The sequence below is a fragment of the Falco punctatus genome (genome assembly GCF_963210335.1).
Source record: "Falco punctatus genome assembly, chromosome: 3".
In the NCBI taxonomy this organism is placed as follows: domain Eukaryota; kingdom Metazoa; phylum Chordata; class Aves; order Falconiformes; family Falconidae; genus Falco; species Falco punctatus.
Genome location: NC_137582.1, coordinates 38,600,330 through 38,624,935, shown reverse-complemented (window position 1 = coordinate 38,624,935; position 24,606 = coordinate 38,600,330). Strand labels below are relative to the sequence as shown.

Here is a 24,606-nt window from a genome sequence, read left to right as displayed (position 1 = left end):
GACCTGCGCCGCCGGTGGGCCCAGGCCGCCGGGACTCTGCAGGGGCACGGGCGCGACGGACTCTGCCTCCAGGCTCCCGGTGGAGGCCTGCACAGACCGAGCCTCCTCGGGCTGCCCTGGGAACTCTCACCCGGCTACCGCCCCTGGCCCTCGGGCACCGTCCCACCAGCAGGCCCCACCGGGTCATAGAGCCAGCTCCTGCTTCCTAGAGCGGCTGTGGCACAGACGCGTTACCGCAGGTAAGCGCCTAGAGTGGCTTTGCAGGAAGCACTCTGGGAGATCGAGATGACGCGTAGAAGAGCTCCTGGGACGGCGTCTCTGCCGGGGAGAACTGTGGGGCTACTTGACTGACAGACCGCAGAGCAAATCAGTGTCTCAGTTTGCGGACGAGGAGCCAATAGGAAAGGCAGGAGGCGGGGCAGCTGTTGGGCCGGGTAGGGGAGAGTGGCCTGAGGCGGGGTGCGGGTCGTTGGCGGTGGTGCTTCCCAGGCCCTGGGAGCGGTCCGGCATTTTAGTGCGAAGCGGAGCTGAGCGGCGGTTTCGCCACCTTCAGCTTAGCAAGAGCCAGCAGCAGCCGCCTCTGCTTGCCCTGGCCGCCCATGTGGCGGTGGACGAGCTCCTTGCTCGGGGTGGGGGGGTGGGGCGAGGCTGGGTGACTTGGATTCACGGGCAACTTGGAGTGCAGCCGCGGCCCCTGGGGGCCGAGAGGCTGTTGTAGCGTTCACTGACAGGATTCACAGGGCTGTGAGAGGAGAAACTGAACTGACTAGGGAGGGACTGTGACAACAGCCTATAAATACTGCAGGCAGGTGTTTCTCCAGCAGCTTTGCTCCAGCGCTGTTTGCTGCGGGGTTGATGGGTTGGTCACTGGCGTTAGTGACAGCCAAGGTCTCCCTCATGGGTCCAAAAGTATTCTGGATTACTCGGAAGGTATTGCTTGAATGTATTACACACTTGAGGAAATCTGCATTGGGAAGTTGGTTGTTACGGTTCTAGAAAGCAAATGAAAGAAAACTCTTTTAAAATAGGACTATATGAACTGGTTGAGAGGAATTTACAGTTATTAAACATAAAAGACACTCAAATAATGATTTATTTATTTATTTCCAGACAGTAATTATTTAGTTTTGGCACATTTGTGAATACAGATTCACAGATAATATTAAGGGTCTCAGTTCTTCAGATACCTTGCTGAGGTTGTCTGTGCTAAGGAGTCTGTGGGGGGATTCCATGGACACATATTGATGTATCCTATACCCTTGTTTCCTAGCTTGCAGGCAAGAAATGAGGCAGCGCTCTGGACTACTTGTGTCAGAAAACAGGATGCGGCCCTTTATGAATATTATGATCTTGAAATAATAGTTTCATTGAATATTTACTTGTCGTTTTTCACAGTGGTAAAGCATCTTTAAAACGGATGCCTGACTGTTAACAGTGAGTAATTCCTCCTTTAAAAGAACTGTTTGAAGTGAATAAAGCCAATTCACATGGGTGATTTTGCAAAATGGGGGTTAGATCTTTTTATATGAAAACTGCATTTTAAGCAAAATGAGGTAACTCTCTGTTGAGCCAGGACAGTTTTTTGTTTCAGAGAAGGGCATGGTAGTGGAAAGCTTATGACCACTAAGAAAGGAAAAACAATCACACTGAAATGTTTAGATAGTCTAATACATACACCAAGGTATTTGGGGCAATTTTTCCTTTGTTTTTGAAACAAAACCAAGCAATCATTTATTTCTGCTGAGGAATAATTCATTTAATTGAATTATGAAATTAATCTATTTATTATTGCATATTTGAATTAGAAACAAAAAGAATTCCTAGTGCAGGGTACTGTAGAGAGATATATCAGCATTTAAAAATCTTGTGAAGGGAGACCCTGTGTGACATGGGCATACCAGAGAAAGGCAACAGAGCACCTGCAAGTGAAAACTGAAGCAATGTGCGGGACTGATGTTGTGACTGCCTCTGGGAGCCATACTTCATAGGTGTGAGGTGTTGTCCAGCCTCTTGCCGGAGTTTTGTACTGATACTCCAGGTGCAGTTGACTGTGTATGTCTGTTAGTTACATGAGGTCTCTCAACAAAAGCTTGCAATGCCTAGTTGTCAGTGCTTGGAATACATACAGACCCTATAACAGGAAGTATAATTGAGGAGTGCTGAACAAATCCCATATGCAGAGCAAAGTTTTGGCATGAGTTCTGGAAGATGAGTTTCAGAGCACTTCACAAGTAATTCTTGCTGAAGCCACCTTTCCTTATTCACTCCAATTACTGAAAGAAACAGTAAACCATTAGGTGTAGTTCATATCTGAAGTTTGTCCTCATTTCTGACACTCGCATTTCCTCCTGCTGTTTCTTTTGCTCTTCTCATATGAAGATTATATGGCCCCCATGCTGCTGAGAAATCTCTTTCTCCTCCAGGAATCAATGTGGATGAAGACAGCAAATTCATGGCTGATCAGATAGGTTTTACAGACTGGATAGCCTTAGTATTTTCTAAGCTGGAAAAAGAGCATACTTGCTTAAACTATACTACAGTAGTGAAAAAGGCAGTTTTCAGGTGTTCAGAATGAAATGGTTAGCAAATGAACGTTACCTTTCTCTTTGAAAAGCTTCAGACACCCTCTCCTGCAAGCAGTGCTTGAATTGTGGTTTACTGGCAATTCAGTAATCAAAATCTTATTTGTAGTGTCTTTGTAGCAGACTGCACAGATGAGGAATTTAGTCTCTGCAGTTAATGTTCTTCCTGAAGCGGAAAACTGCAACTAAGAGACTGAAATATAAAGAAAGAGTGAGGGGTGGAAGAAAAATGAAAAGCTAGAGCATACCTTTGTCCAAGGTTTTCATTTGTGTCTAACCTTCCCTGTCATTTCTATCCTTCCAATTCTTTCAGGAGATGATAGAAAAATATCCTCTCAGACTACAGAAAAGCACTCTCAAATTTCTGTGCCACTACTTGAAACGTGGTGATGCTTTTAAAACAGACATTTTGCGTGGCCTTAACTGCTCACAGGTCTGTCCTAAAACCAAAGTAGCTGCTGAGCATACCCAGTTAGTACTGTTCATAAACATTTTTATAATGTTTGACCTTAAGAGTGACCTGAAGATTAATGGATATGTTGTATCAGTTTTAATGGGTCTCTTCTCCCTTGGATGCACACATGTGACTCCCATTAGCCTTAATGGGAGTAACAGTGTGCCTAGAGGTTAGACAAGATCTCTAAAGGTGCTGTTATGCTCTGTTGTATTAACGATCTAATAATTGCTGAGGTGCAGCACCTTTGCATTGAAAGCAGACTAATTAAATCAGTCTAGCATTAAGTTGGTATACTAGCATACCTGACACGTATGTGTGTTTTCCTGTGAGTCCCTCAGTACACAGAGGTAGAGGCCAAATCAAACGTGGAATTTAAATTTTAACTGTGACTTGGCTTCCTTTTGAATATTTTTTAAATCCAACATAACTTAATGAATTGGATTCCTAAGAAAGATTATTGTTTGTGCCAATGCAGAGGAAGAAGCTGAATGTGGTGTTTTATCATTAAAGCTTTTATTGAGAAAGGGGACTGAAATGATTCTTATTTTTGATGTTCCAAATCATACACTTTGAAAAAGGCAGTTAGGTCTAGAGGATTAACATGAGGCTTGATGTTGAATTTTAATTATGGCTTTGTTACTCATTTCTTCCAAGTGCCTTTAGACAAAGCACTTCACCTTTCTTTGATTTTCTGGTATGTAAAATATCTGCTTGCTTCTTAGTGTTGTAGACATAAATTAATATCTGTTCTATGCTTTGAAATGTTAAGATGGGTACATCCAGCTGTATTCTGCTAGCATAATCATGACAGCACAGGAGGAGGAAAAAAATCATAGTACCTACCTGATACAGCCAGCAGAAGCCCTGGTGGAGATGTAGATCTGTTGAAAGAACTGATGTTGTTCCATAGTTTATGATGCATAAGACAGTGCACTGCTGCAAAATCTTTAGTATGGTTTATTGGAAGAGATTGTACAGTAGGGTAAAATTTACATTGTATAGATGTCAGGTGGGTTTTGTCAGTCAAAATAATTATTAGAATTTGAGTGTCACTCTGAAAATTTGTGTGCTGTATTCCATGACTATTTCTTTAAGTTTGAAAATCGACCATGAGGTAGTCTTTGAGGATAAGAATTTGGGGAAAGAAAGATTATTCATTTTTACATTCTGGGGAAAAGAAGGGTTTACATGGTAACTTCCACATTTAAAGTTGATTGGTCTTTTTTATTATTATTTTGTCAGACTAAGTTATTATATAAACTCAATTTTGTGATTCAGTTGAGTAGGTCTATACATACTTTAGTTGTGACTCTGATATGCTGAGGTTTAATGGAGCCAGCTCTTTACCTCAGCTCTGTAAAAGGGAACTGGGTTGGTAAACTAAAGCATGAGCTTGCATTTTAGCCTCTCTGTTTCATAGCCCTCTGCCTTCAATAACAATTGTAAGCTTTAGTGTTCTGGAAACTGGGATGATTTAGGCATTGGCACTCTTGATTTTTGACTGTAGGTGTTAACTGAAACAGTGCAAGTAGAAAACATATTGGTGATACCATCTTAGTAGCAATTTGTTTGAACTTGCCCCAGGTGGAAAAGAGATTGGTGATACCATCTCAATAGCAATTTGTTTGAACTTACCCGCAGAGTTCTTGAGGATTTTAGAATCTTATAAATCATTAGGTAGTATTCCGTAAAGATTTTGAGTATGCAGAGTATCTTAAAGGCCACTGATTATTACTGTGAAAAAGGTCTGCTACAGTGCATACACCCAAATAATTGTAAGGATGCTGGTAAATCACTCTAGATCAATGATTCCTATATGAAATTAATGAAGAAAAAATAAAAATATGACATGAAAACCTAATGTTGCTTTTAGTAACCTGTACTTCTTATTACCTTTACTTGCACATTTCAAGGATGGAAGAAAGTGGATGGTTAAATGTTTTAGTGGTCTATGGAGGGATTGATTTGATATGCTTTCTCTAGCTTGCATTGAACCCAGCTAGAAAAATGAGTACGTTAGTACAAAAATTGCTGACGTCAAGGTGTGCATGGGAATAGGCTAAAAAGGGCCAGAGCTTGTCTTGACTTCTTTTCTATTTTTTTAGTAATCAAACTTAATCTGTCCTTTTTATTTGTGTTTGGTTTTGAAGTGGGACAAGAAACAGAGTCCAAGTCTGCATTCTTTTATGAGTGAATAGTTTGCCCCATTCAGTTCATTCTGCAGCTAATGTCACAGAAAAATGCAGTAGAAATTCAGTGCTCTTCAACTCAATTTTCATAAGCCACAGTTACTCATAGCTGGGATAAAGGGACTAATCTGATTCTGAATGAAAGTATGTGATGGATAAACAGGAGTATTTGTTGAGTTTTGTAGGGTACATATTAATAATGATTTCATTACCATGATACAGACTTTTCAAATTATGGTTTATTTCAAATCAAAGGGCATTATTACCATACATTTTTTTGGCCTGTAATGAAAGAAAAATTTCATTTGACTGTTCGTGTACTTATGTATGCAAAATGATCTATGTTATGCAGATACCTGAAAGCAGGAGAACTGGATTTGAGAGGAAGCCTGTGTTCTGATATCAACAGCAACTTAGATCTCATTGGTATCACATCAGAATAATGTTTTACAGCCTCTGCCAATTTAAAAATCAAATTGGAGCTAGGTTTGTATAGAACAACACATTTGACTGACAGGAAAGCTGTTATAGATGGATGTGATGTTCTATCCTTGTATAACAAGGGGTTTGACTGACGGTTTTAACAATAGTACACTTTCTATCCCGTATATTCTAAATTATTATTATTACAGTACAAAACATTTTTGCACTTGCTGTATATAGATAACGTACACTTTTTGTGTAATAACATTCAAGAAACGAGGGTTTCTTTTATGTCTTAAAGATGATGACAATTAATGAAGGCTCTGTCTGACACTTAAAACCAATGTCAAGGATTGCTATTGTGGTACATGGTAATGTAAAAACTGTTGGGGTACTTAGCTCCCAGTGAAGGATCAGTATAACTTGACACATGCTATATGGTAGATGAAATAAATCTCCTTGGAGAGCAATAGAAATATTTCTTAAACTGAAGAGCGCCCTTTCTGTTTTATAATCCCTCTTTTCAGCTTTGCAGTTCTTTGCATCACTGCAAGATACAGTTTTAATCTGAAAAATAACTGTTTAAAATGGTAACTTTTAATGCAACAAATTTGCTTTCCGTGCTTTGCAGTCAACATTTCTCTGATACAAGACCTATGATTCTTCTTCATAACAGAAGCTAGACATAAGGAAGGTACACAGGTGTTTTTTTTACTTATTCGGGGCTCTCATTTTCTTTTGGGGAGACCATATTTTAGTAAGTATCCTTATAATTTTAAGGTTTCCACTTTAAATTCTTGGCATCCTTTGTCCCTTTAGATCTGCAGCACTATGTACACTAACTTGATTCTCAAAGCACAGGTGTCTCCTACTTTTTGCAGGTTTTCACAAGCAGAGACACTATAGTGTGTGTACATCGTATTTGATGATATCACAAAGATGAACATTAAAATCTAAACTGCTCTGTAAACTTCAGTTTATTGTTGCATGCAACTAAGGAAGAAGGCATGCTCTTTTATGACCCTGTAATGAAAAATAATATAAAAGTTTGAGAAAATGGGACCATGTTCATCAAAACAGGTCATCTTTCTGATTATCTAGACTGAGAAAACATGATAAATACAAAGATTGCTTTTACATTTTTTTTTAATTGGCTTACTGTGAAGGATATTTTTCTTAAATGACTGTATTTGGTGAGGGAATTAAATAGATTAATTTTTTTCACCTCATTATGTACTATCAAAGGGATCTTGCTATCTCTGGTTGATTCTGTAAGGTTTTATTTTTCTGTGGAAGGACAAATTCATTATGTGTTTTATCCAACAACAGGATTATTTATTGACTTGGGGCAGTGATAGTGATATTTCCTGCAAAGCACTAAAAAAATCTTTAAAAAAATATTTACCCCGTTACTGGTGGAGCCAACTCAACTCTGTCAGTTTTAGATATAATACCAGCGCTTCTCCAGCAGTGATTTATGACATGAAGGAAGGGGTAAAAGTAATTTGGGAAATAATATTATCCGGTTAGAAAACGATTACTCAGAGAAATTGTAGTTTTGTCAATATAAACTGCTAAGTTTTTAAGTGAAGCCAACTAAAAAAAAAATATTCCATGATGTGGTATTACATTGATCTTCACATATTTCATTGTGATAATGCAAACATCTGCTACTTAATTTGAGAGAGTACTAACCATGATCATCTGTATAGGGGCCAACTTTTCTAGAGGTGGTTAAAGCACATGCTTTGCTGACCACTGAAGACTGTTGAGATTGTAAACTCAGGCTGAGTTTTAGTTTCTAAACAAGATGGCACCGAATTGTACTGTACCTCCTCTCCCCTGGCCACATCTGTCCGTGTCCCTCTTGTTTAACACAGCTTTTCTTTCCCTGGCATCTTTCCTGATCTTGCTAATGCATGTCCTCACCTTACTTTCTGTCCTGACTTTGCTCATTGTCCTTGTAAAACTGTCTCATCTCAGTTTCTCCCCTTTCTGCTGTGTTGGTTTTTGTTGTTGGTGGTTTTTGGTTTTTTTTTTTCCCCCTCTGACCTTTTGTATCATTGTTCCAGTAGCAGTTGTCTGTCTAATCTACCTAATTGTCTTTGGTCTTTCTTCCCTTTTTTATGCTTCTCTTATCTGTGAACTCTCAGTGCTCAATTAGTGAAGGAACAAAAGACAAAGAAGGAAATGTTCCCTTGCTGTCTATTCTTGTCTTTGGCATTGTAACAGCCTGGAACAGAGGCAACTACAAAGGGCTGGATTAGTTCCTTCATCTCCAGTTTGGAGAATACTCTGTAGGGATTTTTTTTTTTTTTTTATAAGAGACTTTTGATTTTTTGATTTTGGAATGAACTTTCTGCTGAGCATATGCAAAATATAATTTGCAGAGATTCACAACTTGGCCAGAGGTGGGAGGATTTCTGCAGGGTTCATGAAAGCAAAGCACAGTGTTGAGATAGCTTTTATTTCAAACCTTTGTGTTAAATTATTATGAGGTTTACTCTTTAAAGCAAAACGTTTCCTTCACTTTTAATAAGGACAAAGCATTTCCTGTGTACCTCATTTTTGAAGTGGATGCAGTATTTTTCTTGAAATTCATATACATAATTTTTCTCCTGGTTAAACAAAAATGAAGAGTGCAGTCTGGGACAATCATAAAACCATGCCAGCCAAAAAGTAAGGATTTGTTACTTGGGGAGCTGAAATACTCAGCTTTAGTTTTAGAACCTGGGCAAAGTCTGATGTCTTTAAACATCCGCTGTAGAATGAACAACACTTATAAATATGTGTGAGGGAAACGTATACACGTTATCTTATTTTTCAAATTAAAAAAACAAACCACAACTAATCTTCTTAGCAGAGATGTTTTCTCTCAGAATAAAGACCTGATTCTAGAGTCTCATAGATATTTAATTTGCAAGATAGCGTAATGAAAATATGTTAATAGCTTTTTCAATAAGTTAATAGCTTTCAAGTTCATACTAATTAGTTTGTTAAAATATTCTATTGGTAAAATACTACTTTTTTTCTTCCCCCCAATAAAAGTTAAAAGTGTGGCACAGTCTTACAGGGACCATCTTGCCAACAGTAAGGGCAGCATGAGAAGTAATATCAAAATTGTTAGAATAAAATAATAAAACAGAAAAAAAGAAGAATAAAATACAATTAAAAAAAAAGTGCGTGATGAAGGAAGCTGCTATAATTGGCATCAAAGATAACTTTCTGTCATTTTACAGCGAAATCAGAGTGTAGGAGTGGATCTTGTGGAGGAAGTAAGCATTCCTGGGAGCAAACTTTTCATGGTGATATACTTGGTCCCAGGTGTCTTGCATTCCTGACTACCTACAGTGGCAGCTGCAGGGAGGGTGAGTGGTACCCCATTCCCACCCCATCCTTGGTGGCTAGAGTGCCATGGAATTGAAGTGTACATCTTCATGTTGATAAGATAACACGTATCTCTCATTTGGCATGTTAATGCTGTATTCTTAAAGTAGTGCAGTGCTTTATGCAGTGGGAAGTAATGAAGTATGTTTTCTTTGATTTTTTTTTTTTTAATATTGTGTTTCCCCTACATCCTGCCATTGTAAAATCTAGCTTTTTGCTATCTCCCTCTTTATTTGGCATCTTTTAGTAGTACCCTTAGATTTCACTAGGAATTTCTAAAGCACTGTCCCTTACATCCTTATACATTAAGTCCTCTGATATCCTTTGAATCCCAGTGCAATTTTTCACATTTCTTTCTCATGTCCTTTTGAAAACATAAACATGTAGTACCTTTAGCTTCGTTTTGGTTGGGCAAAAGGCATCATGTGCTCTGGCTTATTCCAAACAAACTTGTGCTTATCCAAAGAATGCATGTGTGAATGGCCTGCTGGCTTTTGTTAAAGTGAGTAACATCTAAAATCTCCCTGTTCTACTATCAGTCTGTGAACTAATAGACGTTATTCCCATACCTTTCTGTCCCTAGGCCTTCCCCATTTATGGAGTACTACAACAGGTGTTATATTTTTGGGAACTAAGTCATGCTCAAATTTGGTAGGTCACTGGATTAAAATTTAAGATAATGCAGCCAACGAGATAATTTGGAGTTGGGGAATTTTACTTGAGATAATTTACTGTGAACTAACATGATTCTGTGATCACTGTTTTGAGTGTTGAGAAGTAGAAAATGACAAGCAGTTATACCCACACATACATAAACATTTGGTTCCCCTGCTGCTCTGGTCCAACTGCACTTACTTTGCCCTGAGTTGTGTTCAGTCCATTGAAACACCTCTGGTATGGTGATTGGCAGCCAGGAACTGAGGTGGTCTGTGTGATGGTTTCTGTCAGCAAATCCATGTCAGTGATTCCTGTGTGGATCACCTGTAAGGCACAGTCTCTTAGGGGTGTCCCTGCCCTGCTGTGGTTTGTGTACAGTCACAGTCCCTTGGGTGTGTCCCTACTGCGTTTTGGCATGGAGTGCCCCATCCCCACCAAGAGTGTTTCCAGCCCTTCACATGTGCCTTAGTGGGTGTTAACTATGTCTGAGCAGGGATGCTGTGTGCACCTCTGGTAAACCAAAGGTTTTTTCCACCATTTTTATCTCATTTGGGACAGGCTAGAGCTCGTTTTGACTCACATGTGGCAGTTCATCACCTCCGCCCATACGGGTTACCGCTACAGCTCCTGCTACTTAAAGCCTACAAAATATGCACATTTACAGGCAAAGAGAAGAAGATGAATGAATAGACAGATAACATAATGCATACCTCTTGTTTCCATACAAAGCTATGGAGAAAAAAGGAGGACACTAACTTTGCTAGGGTTTTTTTTTAGAAGGCAAGGTGTTTGCATTATCATTCATGGGATGAATGAGATTCTTACTATGAAGGAAGAATTTTTTCAGTGAATTTTAGTCTTACATAGGCATTGAATAGAAGTGTTCCTTTTAGAGTAGTATTAGATAGGAAAGATCAGCAGAGGAATTGCATTTGAGGACCTGTCTCTTATATTTTTAATTAGTGATTCTTCGCTCTTACTGTATTACTGTTATAATTCCTAATTAAGCAATTAACTATACTCATTGGGTAAAAAAAATAATTTAGAGACTTACATTTGGTTCATAGTCCCTAGGAATATGAAGGTCTTGTCAACTTGTGAATTTTCTTGTTAAAATTCCAGCTTTCTGTTCATTCAGACTTCTCTCAAATGGCCTACTTTATTCTGACTAATGTAACACTTCAGAAAATGTCCTCGCTTTCTCGGAAGAGTGTCTCATTTTTAGATTGCTTAGGTCACTTTGCTATTATATTTTTATCCTAATAGCATTTTTCTTCTTGTTCTGGAAAGCAATGTCCTGGTTCCATACTTGGTTGAAAGTATTTCTTTTTGTTGATCATCATAAGGTTTCAGCATTTTTTCAGTGACTTAATCTTCAAGTCTAACTCTGTATAATTATCAGATTCATGTGAAATCTGGTTTGGTCAAACATGATTCTGTTTTAGCTCACTTGTAGAAAATTAATATAATCCAATGTTGTATAGAACCTAAATTTTTAAAACATTCAGGTAATAATTATTCATTATTTACTTTAAACTATGTTTGTGTTTTGCAAAGGAGACAAAATCCTGTTCACGTGGGGAAAAGGATGGATATGTAGAAAATTATAAATACTTTCACTGTGAGTTAGAAAAAGAATTTCACTTATTCCAGTCTTTGTGGCAGTTTATGGAAGGAGTTGAATGAGGCAAAGAAGTTTGAATAGCAAACAGGATTAGAATTGTACAAGGAGTTAAAATTTGTTTTGGTAAGCTTCCAAAAGCTACACCCTAAAGGAAACCATGTTAGTATGTTACAGTACCTTTAACCTGTAGTTCAATCTAAACTTCTAATAAAAGTAAGAAAGCTTGCCCTTTTCCTTAGCAGTTCCTTGGGGCTACATTTTAAACATTTTGATTCTGTTTAATTGTTTTTATTTCAATACATAATTAACTTACATGGGCATGCTTATTATGACCATTAGGAAGAAAAAAGTGATGAAATAATGTTGAATGATGAGGAACAAATGAATTTTAACTCATGGTAAATGCCAAAATTTTGAATGAGGTTATCCCTTTTTAATGTTATGAGCTTAATTTTTCTTTTATTTTAAATTCATGTGCAAATAAAACTATTTCAGTTCAGTATAAAATGATCTGAGTGATCAAAATAGAGTTTTGTTTCAAATGTTTATTTTTTGCCCATGTTTCTGCAAAAGCTTTGTGTTTACTGATTCTCCAAAATTTTTGCTAAACTGGTTTAATATTATTTTCCTCAGCCCACCATGACTGAGAGAAACTAGAAAACTGACTAAAGTTCAAGAAAAGTATTAATCAAAACTTACAGAAACCTTGAGGAGATTTCTGATGGAAGGCTTTTGTATCTGGTAGAAGGCTAAGCAGATTGATGTATGGTAGGTGAAGTTAGGCAGATTTAGATAAGACTTAATTTTATAGTCAGGGTACTTAACCAGTGGAACAAATGGTATAGGAATATGGTGGGCTCTTCAGAGCCTGAAGTCTTTTAAATTGGAATTGGAGGTCATTTAATACAATAAACTGTTACTTTAGCAGGAACTTATGGATTTAATTTGGAATCATATAATTCTGTTGTCTGTATTATTCAGGAGGTCAGCACAGATGATCATAATGTTTTTTATAGCCTTAGGTTCTATAAATCTACAACTTGAGCTTTTACACGTGTGAGAAAGAGCAAAATACTGGGTTAGCAAGGAAGGTAGAAGAAGAACACAGTAGACCTGAACGTGAACTGTGACAGAAGACCTGTCATTCACTTACTAGATATCTACTCAAAATGAGTGCCGTAGGTGTGTCATGCAGTTAGCTAATGGGAGGAAGATGTTCACATTGAAAACAGGAGGTGAGAGGGGATCTTAAAAGCATATCTACACCTTGCAATGCAAAAGTAAATAGCCTATGTGCAGTGTACTACTAACTTGGGACTGAAGCTAGTGTTTCTGTATGGTATTTTAATATGCTATGCAAATACACTAGCTGATTTAGTGGTGTTTCAGTCGTCTCTAACTTTAACACTGCATTACATGGCCTGTCTGCCCTTGGAGTTGCAGCTGGCTTTCGTGGAGGGGTTGTATTTTTGAGGAAAATCTGTGCAAGGAAGAAGTGACAATTGAATGTATAATGCATTTTGATTTCTTTTGGAGCAACTGCATTAAAATTTTGTTAGAGAAATTTTGCTTTAACTTGAGCTGATTAGTTTAGTTTCTTAATGGATTTTGTTCATCTACCTCATATAGTAGCCTTTGTGCCTATGTTGGCTCTGACAGGCAAATTCACTTTAATTACTGCTGGTCAAGTCAACAAAAAAGAGTAACCGTCTAAAAATTATGCTAACATTAGTTCATATGACTCAGCCTATCATATTTTGACTTGTATGCAGTCAATAAGTATATAGACTACCAGTATAGTTAACCATACATGTTTTATCTTTTTAAAGGGAAAAGGTTTGTTCATCAGTGTAAGGTGACCACTCCTGCATCTCTTCAGCCTCTGCAGTATGTCTGTCTCTTAACAAGAAAGCAAAGTACATGGGCTTCAGATGGAAAGAAGGCACTTGTTTTATCCTTCATTTACAGCCCTGAGCACATCTGCTTTTATTAGGGCATTCGCAGGGTGTAGTGAAATGTTTGCCTTGTTTCCTGTGGATAGGTATACAAAAATCACCACTTTACTGAAAGATGAGAAACCTTGTCTGTCAATTCACAATGCAACAACAGGTATGAAGGACAGGAGCATGAAGTGAGGGAAAAGAGGTTGGTGCTAAGTACTGGCATCATTGAACAGTGCTTCATCCTATGTCATTCTTCTATGGTGGGAGAGAACTGCTCTCCTCCTTGGGAGGGGCTTAATTCCCCTGAGGTGGAAGTCAGTGGCAAGTAGAGATTAGAGGCACCCATCTAAGCCCTTGAAGAGGAAGCAGCTGTCGGCTGCAAGAAGCAACATCTTTTCAAACAACTACTTCCTCTTGGAAGCAGCAAGAGTTGATAGTCAGTCAGGTCTTGCAGCTTCTCAACCATGTATGTGTATGCATAAACCAAAATGTGAGTACGGGATAATGGGTGTTTTTAAAACAGTCTTAAAAAAAAAAAAAAAAAAAAAAAAAAAAAAAAAAGTCTTGACTTGCATTTGCATAAAGGTAGTAATGCATACCCCTACATTTAATTGTAATGTGATTTCCTCAAATGATACTTTCAAAATGAAGAGCTAAAACCCCGGGAATCTAAAAAGTAATTGAAATACCCTGAATGGGCAAACTGTTCTTCATCTGAAACAAACTTTATTGTGCTTATGAATTACTAGATAGTGTGCTATCAAAGTGCTGTATCTTTCGTTAGAGTTTTCTTTACCTCTAGCTGTGTTGTGTAAATGCTAGCTGAGCTGACAAGTAGTGTATCACTCTTGGACATGTGTGATGTTTCTGTGCCGGGACCATTTTTTAGACCTGTAGTAGATAGCTTTGCCAGCTGATGGGCCAGCTGAAATTTCTCTAAAGCTAATGCCCTTGCACACATGCATTGATCTGGATAAGTTTAAAGTTAGACCTGCGAGATGACTCATATTTTGATCTCAAAAAGTATTTCTTTTTTGCTTGTTCTTAATATACTGTTTACTTAGTGATATCCAGTGCTCGCCTTTGGTGCTGCTGAATGCTTCTCCACACAGTGACAAGATGTATTTCTACTATTAGCTGTTTATGCTTTTTGCCACTAGTGTATTGTAATGTTGGGGGTGAGTATTGGTGATGGATTTAGGAAGATAATGCACCACATAAACATTTGGGCCATTGTAACCCTCAATTCTGGAAAAATTTAAAATGTAAAAAATGTCAAAAAGAATTAAAAAAATAATTTATTGTAGGTCCCTCCTTTTAAAGGACAAATAGCTTGAATACTCGAGGTTAAAATTTTAATTTAAACTTTAAATATATGTTGAATTGGCCAGTTAACTTACAAATGTTACATGAGTAACATAGATGTATTCATCTTCTTATATGGATAAATTATTTCTGTGATTTATACTTAGAATTCAATAGAATATCAATGTGATACCTTCAGAAACTGTGTTTCTTTCTATGAAGCAAAATCAAGAGTGCAAAATAAGTTGCTATACAGCATGATAGTTTTATTCTTTAGTGGCAAAACCAGACATGGCTAATGTATTTATTGTAATTTCTGTGTTTAAAATGATGAAATTTGTTGTTCTTCCTAATATGCTAAAAATAGGATAAATAATTTTCAATGAGTACTTCATCCTATGCATGCAAAGCCACAGACTTTCAGTTGCATGTTGCCATATATTGTAAGTAATTAAATATTTGTTTGGGTTTTTTTTGTTTGTTTTACTCATCTTTTGTAAGCCTTGCTATATTTGTAAGATTGCTATATTATATGGTGCTTCTCTCAGAATTATTCGTGGAGCATTGAATTAGCAGTATGCAGTAATCAGGAATAAGTACTGTTAAAAAGCACTATAACATCCCAGTTACTTGGCTTTCTTTTACCCTTTGCAGGTGGTAATATAGAAAAGATAAATTAAGTCAGTCATTTTGGATTTTAATTTTCTTTTCAATTTCAATTTATTTGGTATTTCTATAGTGGCTTGGTTTAGTAAATTTCTTGGTTTTGTGCAGCTGGTAAAAACTTTTCTACCTGTATTGCTTTTTGTTTAGGAAAATCACAAGGTTTATTTTAGGACTTCTAGTGTTTCTCTTTATTTCAAACATGACAGTAGAGATAACCTCGTTATATACCTCTTCCATCAATTTTTTAATATTAACTAGAGATTTTGTTCTGGATTTTTTCACTTACCACACATCTCATATAATTTTGATACATTTTTTTAAAGTAGGGGTTTTTTTTTAAGCTTTCAAATGGAAGCAGGAAATATTTTTTTTATCTAGTACTCTTGGATATAAATTATATATGTATGTAACTAAGGTGAATATTTTAGGTATTTAGTTAAATGTGCAATGGTGTTTATAAATGTGGGGGTTTTTTGGTGCTTTGCACTGTATGAGAGGAGGACGTAACATTACTTTATACTTACAGTGAAAACAAAGTGTCTTGAGATGTATGAAAATATCCCTGTTATAAAAATGTGGAATTTAGACCAGATACAATAAGGACTGTGGCTATACAGGGAAATATTATATCCTAAATTTATAACTATTGTATATCTTTATAAGTCTATGTATCGATATTTTATTCTGAAACAAGCACGGCCACGGACAAACTTCTAGTAATACAAATCCATTGGTAAATTACGTTATGCAAACAACTTGGTAGTATGTGTGCCATGTGCAAATTTCTGTGCACTATGCCAGGAAAAGATCTAAGTTGGCTTATGCTAACAGGTTAATTCTCCCTCTGTGAATATAAAAGAAGGCAAAATGGTAAACAATGTAAAAAAGCATGTTAACACTGCTATAAAAAGTAAAAAGCATCAATTATTTTATTTTAATTTTGCCTGCTCTACAAAAAAACAATAAAATCATTACTTGATTTTATAGTACTTAATTCAGTATTTTACAAACTTTTCAAAGTAAAGCCTTTATATTTGGGAAATTGAAAGCAATCAATTAAAATCTATAGATTTGAACTGCTATTAAATAAAATGTAGTTCAAAACAAGTAAATTTATTACTTTTAAATGTTCTTAATATGGCATGTTCCTTTTTAACAACAAAATAGAGCAATTGTGGGAATAACAGGGTCCTTAAAAAGAAACATTTGAAGTACTACCTCCAGTTAAAAAAGGTAGACCCAAGAATCTCGCAGGTGTTCAGCAGGATCTGACTGTGATCTGACAACTCTGCTCATTTTCTCAAAGCTGTAGAGCTTCATGTGTGGGACAGAAATGTCTGAAGGTCTGTCTCCAACTTTATCAAACTCATACTCAAAACACATTATTTTGTAAATGTAAAACCTGATGCTCTTTCTCCATTATGAATACACAGCAGCTGTCCCTGATCAAAGAATGCTTTTTCTGTTGTTTTTTTTTTTTTTCCAAATTTAAGTAATACTGTGGATTATGGAACTATAGAAGAGAATTTAAGGGGAAATGTCTGGAATAATGAATGCACTCCCTCTTCTCTGCTGCTTCCTACAATATGTAAATACGATTTGTAAACAGCCTAGAATCAGATTGATTGATGAGGATAAAACAGAGGTAGATACTGCTTAGATTATTATTGTAGCTGAAGGAAACTGTCATCAGCGTACAGCTTGAGAAAACTGGGTTCAGATTTTGCATATTTTAGAAACTGATGAAAAAATTCTGTAGTTTGCAATGGGATTTAACAAATGCTGATTTCACAAATACAAGTCATACTAAAAAGCAGAATCACTGAGGTGAGTTGCATTTTGAAGCTGTTTGTATTCTACTAATGGTAGAATACCTTTTATGAATGGTATACACTAGCACAGTTTAAGAGTCACTGATGTGAGAGAAATTACATGGTTGGGCCTCAGAATTATTTCTTTTCCTTGTTGTTGATCTTGCTATGAATGTTTTCATTCCTAAGTAGGATTTGCTCTGCTAGTCTCAAATGATGAGTAAAGAAAGAGTGGGAGCTTTGGAACCAAACCATTTGGCACTGTAGCTATGTGAGGATTGCTTAATGTGTGGATTGAGGACAAGAGACAATTACAGAGTAACAGACGTTACAGATGGAAAAGGCCTGTTAGATCATCCAGTCTGTCTCCTTACAAATTCAGGACTACTCCCTACAGAACATTTTCCACATTTTGTCCAGTTTGGTTTTAAATATCCCAAATGATGGAGATTCCACTACTTCCCTTGGGATACTTTTGTACTGCGTTGCAGATCTCATTGCCAAAGAGTTTTTCATTATACTAAGCTGCAGGTTTTTTCTTTACTTGTTTTTTTTTTTTATTATTATTACTTCTTGTAACTTATTTTTCTTTTCAAAGTAATTATTTAATCTAATTTTAAAAATTGGTCATATAAATATTATATGTAATTCTTAGTATCACAGGGGCTGTCTGTGATGCCTCTTAATCCTCTGTAGTGAAACTGTGTATTTTTAGTTTTCAAATGTTTTTTCTTTACATGTCAACATTACTGGCTTCTGATCACTTTCACTGAACAACTTCTCTTAGTACACTTACTTATTTACACTTAGTTTATCAGTGCATGTGAACACCTTATCATAGTGAACTTTTACCATTTCCAGGTGGTGGACAGATGAAGTGTTAGAAAATACTTTGGGTGTCTTGGTATGGACCTGTGAATCGGTTTTCCATGTTACTTCAAAGATACATAGTGACAGTGCAACAAAAGGAAGAAAGAGTATTCATAGTTTAATTATTCTGAGTGTTCATGCATGTACCAGTATGTAAGCTACGTGGAAGTAACTCTTAAATGCATAAATGACATTTTGCTGAACCACTCCAGGTATAAACTTTATAGTTACAACATACAGATATAGGTTGCAGTTATGTATAGATATAAGTGTCTGTTACAGACACTTATAAACTGATGTGGCATTAATTTGGGAGCCAGAGTGTTTCCTGATAATTGGCCTTTTTCCTGGAAGTTTTTGTGTGATGCTGGTGTCGGGCATAGTAACTCAGAGAGTAGCTGTGTTTTGTCTTTAAACAGTACAGACAGCAGTTCACACATGCATTTATTATTTTGACAGGTGATTAATTCATTAGGCTCAATCAGCAGTTTGACCAGTTGCCATGTGGCTTTTGAAATACTGTTGACTGTTATGTGACATTAAGAACTGTATAGATGGTTTGGTGTGAGTTATCATTAGGGAGCAGTGGTCAGGCCAATCTGAAATTTACTAAACCTTTTCTTGGAAGTCAAATAAAGAATGTGTTTTCTATCATTGACATTCTGTTTATGTGTTAAAATTAGAAAATCCTGACATTTAACTTACAAAAATCAAAAAAGGCAGGAGGAATGAGGGTCTTTCACCTTCACCAGGTTTTGGACTGTTTGTTGCAAAACTGTTTTCCAGAGCTGTGCATTAGTCTGTTCTGAAAGGAAAATGTCCCCATGGAAGCCACTTAATGAGTTTTTTGATGCAGCTTGGCATAAGTTTCTCATGTTTTTTTCTGTTTCCAGAGATGATGTTTGCATTTTGCCTTGGTCAGGTTTAAGTTTCATGTGATTAATGATTCTAATACCAAACTTGTTTTCATATTCTTTGTGTACAGAATGGACATGTTATGCAGAAATCAACAGCTTGATATGCAAGGATTCCAACAACCAAACCCATATCCCAAGAGAGGGTCTAAATTAAGCATATGATGTCACTGATGTGTTGTCATTGATCTTTGTGAATTCTGTGTTAGTGAGTGAGCTATCTGAAATTCTGTCTCTGACTCAGGCACAAATGATGACACAGATAGGGAAATACATGATTTGAATGGCAGACATTAACTTTATCTCCAATTCATATGTACGGAGCTTAATCTACCTTAATTTGGAACACTAGAGCCTTTAGTCTAATTTTCAACCAAGAGGAAGACTTTTCAGTGCAGCTGAAAAGGAACAAGCTTTTCTCGAAACTCAGAACTGGATGCATCTGACCATGCCTGAGGATGTAGCATGAAGCATGGCTGCACTTTCCAATATATGTTATTCAGGGCTCACATGGCATGAGATACATAAGGTGTCTCAGTCAAAGATGATACCCCAAATCCAATAAAGGAATACCATAATTTGCAAGCTGCCCTACCAGTGTACATTGTATTAACCTCTGAGAAATAACCATGGTTCTACATCAGCTTTCTTTTGTGCAATGTTCCTTATAAAAAAAAAAAAAAAAAAAAAAAAAAAAAAGGGGCAAGAAATTAATTCAGCCTTCATGTTAGGTCGCATACTTCCACAGCCAGCCCAGCTCATCACTGGAGAGGCAGGATGGTGCTTTTATTGAACACAAAGGTAGGAGTTAACCAAGAATTCATCAGTGTTCCTTGAACTCCATGTTCTGGAGTCCGTAAGTCTAAGTGGTGGCATGGGTCATTTGATAGCTGTGGCTACCTGAATGGAGATGTAAGTATGACATGTGCTAACAATCACCCTGCTTCTGATACTGCAGAGAGTATATATCTCACATGCAGTCTGCTTAGCCTGCTCAACTCTCTTTATAGCCACTCATTTGGGAACACATTATTTACTGCTGTCGCCTTCCTGCAAACCAGAAAATAAATTCAGCTATGTTTATGTAGAAAAGGAGGAGGACTTAATAATTATGAGGCAAATATTAATTGTAATAGCAGTTAGGCCTCCATATCACAGTTACTTGGGTCAGACTTTGCTCCATTCATGCCCTTGAAGCACCCTGTCCCATCCAAACTAAGACTAAAATCACTGGGATGTTGATCAGCACAACATGAGTAGTTTTTTTTGCTGCTGGAGGCTGTAATGAGTTTTGCTCATACATGCAAAGAGGAGATGCCTAGCAGAGCTCCAAATTCCTGACAGTAGGCAGCACTTTCTGTCTGCTCCATCAACCAGTTGAGAAAACATTTTATTTGCTATTGTGGACTGCTTTCCAGGATAGCTCATGCATTTGCTAATCACAGTGGCTCTGTGCCACATCTCTGATGAAGATAAGGCCACCACCTCACACAACCTGTATGAAAAAGCCCATAACAAAATGATGTAGAAACAAGTAGGATTTCTCTTGAACTGTGAGTATCCTGGCATGTTCCTACTGCACATCCTTGAAAACAGTAGCTGTTATCATACTTCTGTAACCTTTTCAGGACCAGTATGTCATCTTTGCAGCCACCTGTCTATCCGTGTATGCTGTTTCTTTCTATCCCCTGAAGCTGCAGAAATGCGAGCGCATTCACTGCAACTTCCTGGACAAAGGGTCTTTTTCTACCCCTTCCCTAAGCCAAGTAGAAATTTTCTTGAATGTTACCTTGCATCTTCCAGGCCATAATTCCATTATAACACCTATGTTACTTGGAAAAGGGATGTTATAGCACAAAAAAGAAGTTTGAAGGTCTTCACTAAGTTTAAAGGACTTGGTTTGATATTGAGAAGCACAGTACTTCAGTTATGTGCCACTGGAGAGGGAGATTATTATTAAACTGAATACTGATCCTAATTTTCAGTGATTTGGTCAATATTAAGTATGTAATTTCTCTTCCCAGTACACACTGAAGTTCAGTACTTTGGGTATATTTGACTGTAATTGGAATTCCTCTTGCATCCTGACACCAAAAATGGTGCAGTGACCCAGGAAAGAATTTTGTATGCCCGTGCCCTCCTCCCATTACTCTATAATTTTTGATTAAATGGCAGTTAGTAGTAATTGGCCATTACCATTCTATTCCAAATGTGTACATGCACCGTGCACGCACGTTTGATTACAAACTACAGCTGCTTCAGTGGTTCTTTCTTATCTGTCTACCAAAAATGGTGATGCTGATTTGTCTTGTTGAACACATATATCCAGTTATTCCTGAATATATAAACAGTTCTGGACTAGACCTTCATGTTGTTCCTTTAGATTTTTTGTACAGCCACAACTGACTTGATTTTACCTAGCTGTCTGGTCACAAAGGCACCCACAAGCTGGAAGTCATAGAGTAATGTCTTATCTGAAGCAGATCCGCTTCCTGATCCATCATGTATGCCAGCAATATACATCTGAATATGGAGAAATAAATGAAGTGTCCGTGTCATGCGAGTTGTCTTTGAAAGATGAAAACCCCCCCAACAGCCACCCTTAAAATTAGGAAGTAGAAATTGCAGAGGCATAGCAAGTAAAGCACTTGCCACCAACAGTTTCTGTGAGCAAGTATGATGCATTACTTTATTACATCACAAGCTTTGAAAAAGACTTCTAAGATGCAACAGTCATGGCTGTTAATCGAGCTTTGAAGTGTTGCATTTTTTTCTTTGCAATTTTACCTTTTCCTGTTCTGACTCACTGACTTCTTGCATCCACTGTGTTGCTTCTAAGTGAGCTGCAAGCTGCCTGCTTTGAGTATGAAGCAATTTTCTTGCTGCAAAAGCCTGTCTGTCTGTCAGTTCTTGTTTAATGGGGGCACAATTATTAACTTTAATTATACTTACAGTCCTTAATTACACTCAGGTGCAATTCTGTCTTGAAGTTCCGTGTCACAGTGGACCTGATTTGTGTCCTGCATTAACTACATTTCTTCATGATGGTTGCCTTGTGCTTTGTTTAAGGACTGGGCTAGTTCCATCTCTTTGCAGTTCAACACAGTCATGTAATTATAGAATACTGATGTCCAGTGCAAAATATTTGCGTCACATGTGTGGTCTCTTTTTCTTCATCTGCAGGACACAGGCCTGCTGTAAACAGCGGAACCATTTTCTGTAACAGTAAGGAAAACAATTTAAGGGTGTAATGTCATAGTTAGCTTAAAGCATTGCTTGCTGTCTGTCTTTCCCTTCTACACAGTAACACAGAGAAGCTTGCTTATCTGGCTGAAAGTCCAGGAAAATGAAAATAATTCATGTGGGCATGTGATGGCTGCCGCAGCACAAGGAGTTTCTGGAACACCTTCTAGAACATTGGGATTGTGTTTTTTGTCCAAGGCAGCACATCTTTGATCAGTTTAATCTACCATGTGTATATTCTCTGTGTGTCCCTTCCTACAGAGTTTATCCTTTTTGATTTTGAGAAAAATACACAACTAGTTACTACTTGCAGTAGATGCTGCTGAATTCATGTTATTATTCACTTCGCTAAATATTTTGTTGTGGGTTACATTCAACCATGTCCTTGCAAATCCTCTATGCTCTGTTTAGAAATGGGACAAAAGCAGTGATTATAACTTATGTGTAGTTGCATAGCAAATAAAATGGACCATTATGTGTATTTCTGTTGCCTCTCAAATATATTGAGATTTGAGGAACTTTCATGCATTTACTTTCTGTAATATAATCTGAAATCTTGGAGCAGTGGAGTTAATGTCCCTAACTGTGCATATCGGCAAATACTATGGTTTTAGGTGCTGTGGTTGTTGGGGGTCTTAGAAAGATTCCTGTACTTGACTAAATCAAATAACCCTTTTCTATGAAAAATAGTCCCAATTATTGATATCTGGTGCTTAACATCAGTAGGTAGAAGACTTACTCATTGTTACACATAGCAAAAAGTTGCTTCCCCACCTTTGACTAATAAAACCAGAGCCCTTTTGATATTGTTTATCTTTGTACCTTTTCTGTATTGAGGGCCAAAGAGAGAGAAAATCATGGAAGTATGCCTATACTCATCCTCACTTTTTTTTTTCTTTTTATACCTTTTCAGCTTAGTGGGAAAGTGTTAAAGTTCCTCATGAATGTATGTGAAATAGCTTGGCATCCATGATTCGTTTAGTTGTACCTTGCAGTCCCCACCCTGGAGGGTGGCATGTACTTGAGCCTGGACCCTCTGCTCCATCCTCATAACCTGTATCTGGCAAAATTCTCAGGTATGTGGTGGTATCATTTACATAATTTAGGTTTGATCTGCTGTTAAATATTTCTATTGAGAACAGAAAATGGGCTGAAAAGAGATTAGTTTTTTTATATTCCCATTCAATGATCATCTTTTGCATTTAACAGTTGAATTCTTTTTTGACCTGAGAGAATTTTCCCAACACATCTTTTTCATAGCTATGCTGTGCACATCATTCATGGTTGATTTTTGTGAATCTTGGTATCTTCTTCTGAGGATGGAATTTGAAAGGTCTAAATTTCAGTGGATGTACATGAAAATGAAACTAGAATTTCTTATGTTTACAGAGACTGCTAGGGTTTTTGGTAATGATGACTTAGGATACATAAGCATGTGTGGCTTAGAAAGTGATTAATATACAATGTTTTGACAGATTTTGCTTACTGTTACTGAAGTTGTTGATGGCTGGTGGTTGCTGTAAAGGTTAAAATAGATATTTTAATATGGTTTAGTGAAGGAATCTGTGGAGTAATTTCTCTGTGAGTTGTGAGTTTAAATTTCTGCTGAGTTTTGTGTTTTTTTTTTTTTTAATAAAATATATTCCTTGTGAGTATGCATTAATATTGAGAGATGAAAAGCATAAAAAATAATTCGACCTTTCACTGTTGAAGGCATAAATATTTATAATTTTCTTGGATGGTGTTTACTGGATTTGAAAAGGATTAATATGAATATTAATACTGAACACCTATAGTATGTGGCCTTTTGACCTATGGTGAACTATAATTGTTCTTAATTAAAACACTTCCACATTCTAGGGATTTCCAATATAAATGCAGCCAGATTAAAGTGCACCGGCACTTCCCTGCCATAGAGGAAAGACGGTATCCTTTCAAGAGAGCTTGATTTGAGCGATAGGAAGCATTACATAGCGTAGGACTGAGAAATGATAGTGCTAATGAGCTTATCTCTCCAGTAGTACTGAAGTTCTTTCCCCATCCCTCCCCCCAGATCAGCAGCAAGGGAGATCTCTTCTTAGCAATAACAAACAGTAAATTATTGGTGTGAGTTATTATCAAATAATTTGTGGTCATGGATCAGGTTTCTGCTCTAAAGCTAATGTATGATACCAACCCAAAAGACGGTCCTTGGTTAGAAGTGCTCAAAAATGTCAAGAGCAAAGAAAGGCAGCTGCTCCACCCGTATCATGGTGCTTTACCTTCAGAATTCATTTGCATCTAGCCTGCCCATGCAGTTGGATTGCTCTGTAATTTGCTTTGGTTATTATCTGCTGTGAAGCAGAATGGGAATGGCTACTTGCAAGAGTGATGGAAAGGGTTAGCTGCTGCCACCACTGTTATTCATCTACCTTCCATCAGTTGCTGAAGTTTGATATGTTGTCAAGAAAGATGTCAGCCAAAAGCTAGCTGTGGGATGAATGAGTTACTTTAAGGAAGGCAGTCTGCGCTTACCTATTTCTTTGTTGCTTACCC

At 37.2% G+C, this 24,606-nt stretch overlaps 1 protein-coding gene across 7 annotated transcripts in view; it reads right to left on the bottom strand.

Moving 5' to 3' along the window:
• The window catches only part of PEX2 (peroxisomal biogenesis factor 2), a 93,357-nt gene that overhangs the window by 46,791 nt on the left and 21,960 nt on the right, over positions 1–24,606 (bottom strand). For all 7 annotated transcript variants that reach the window (XR_013927204.1, XR_013927205.1, XR_013927206.1 and 4 more), the window contains exon 1: positions 4–24,606. This exon is cut by the window's right edge and continues 21,960 nt beyond it. The gene's annotated coding sequence lies outside the window, so the exon portion shown is untranslated. The remainder of the gene's footprint in view (positions 1–3) is intronic.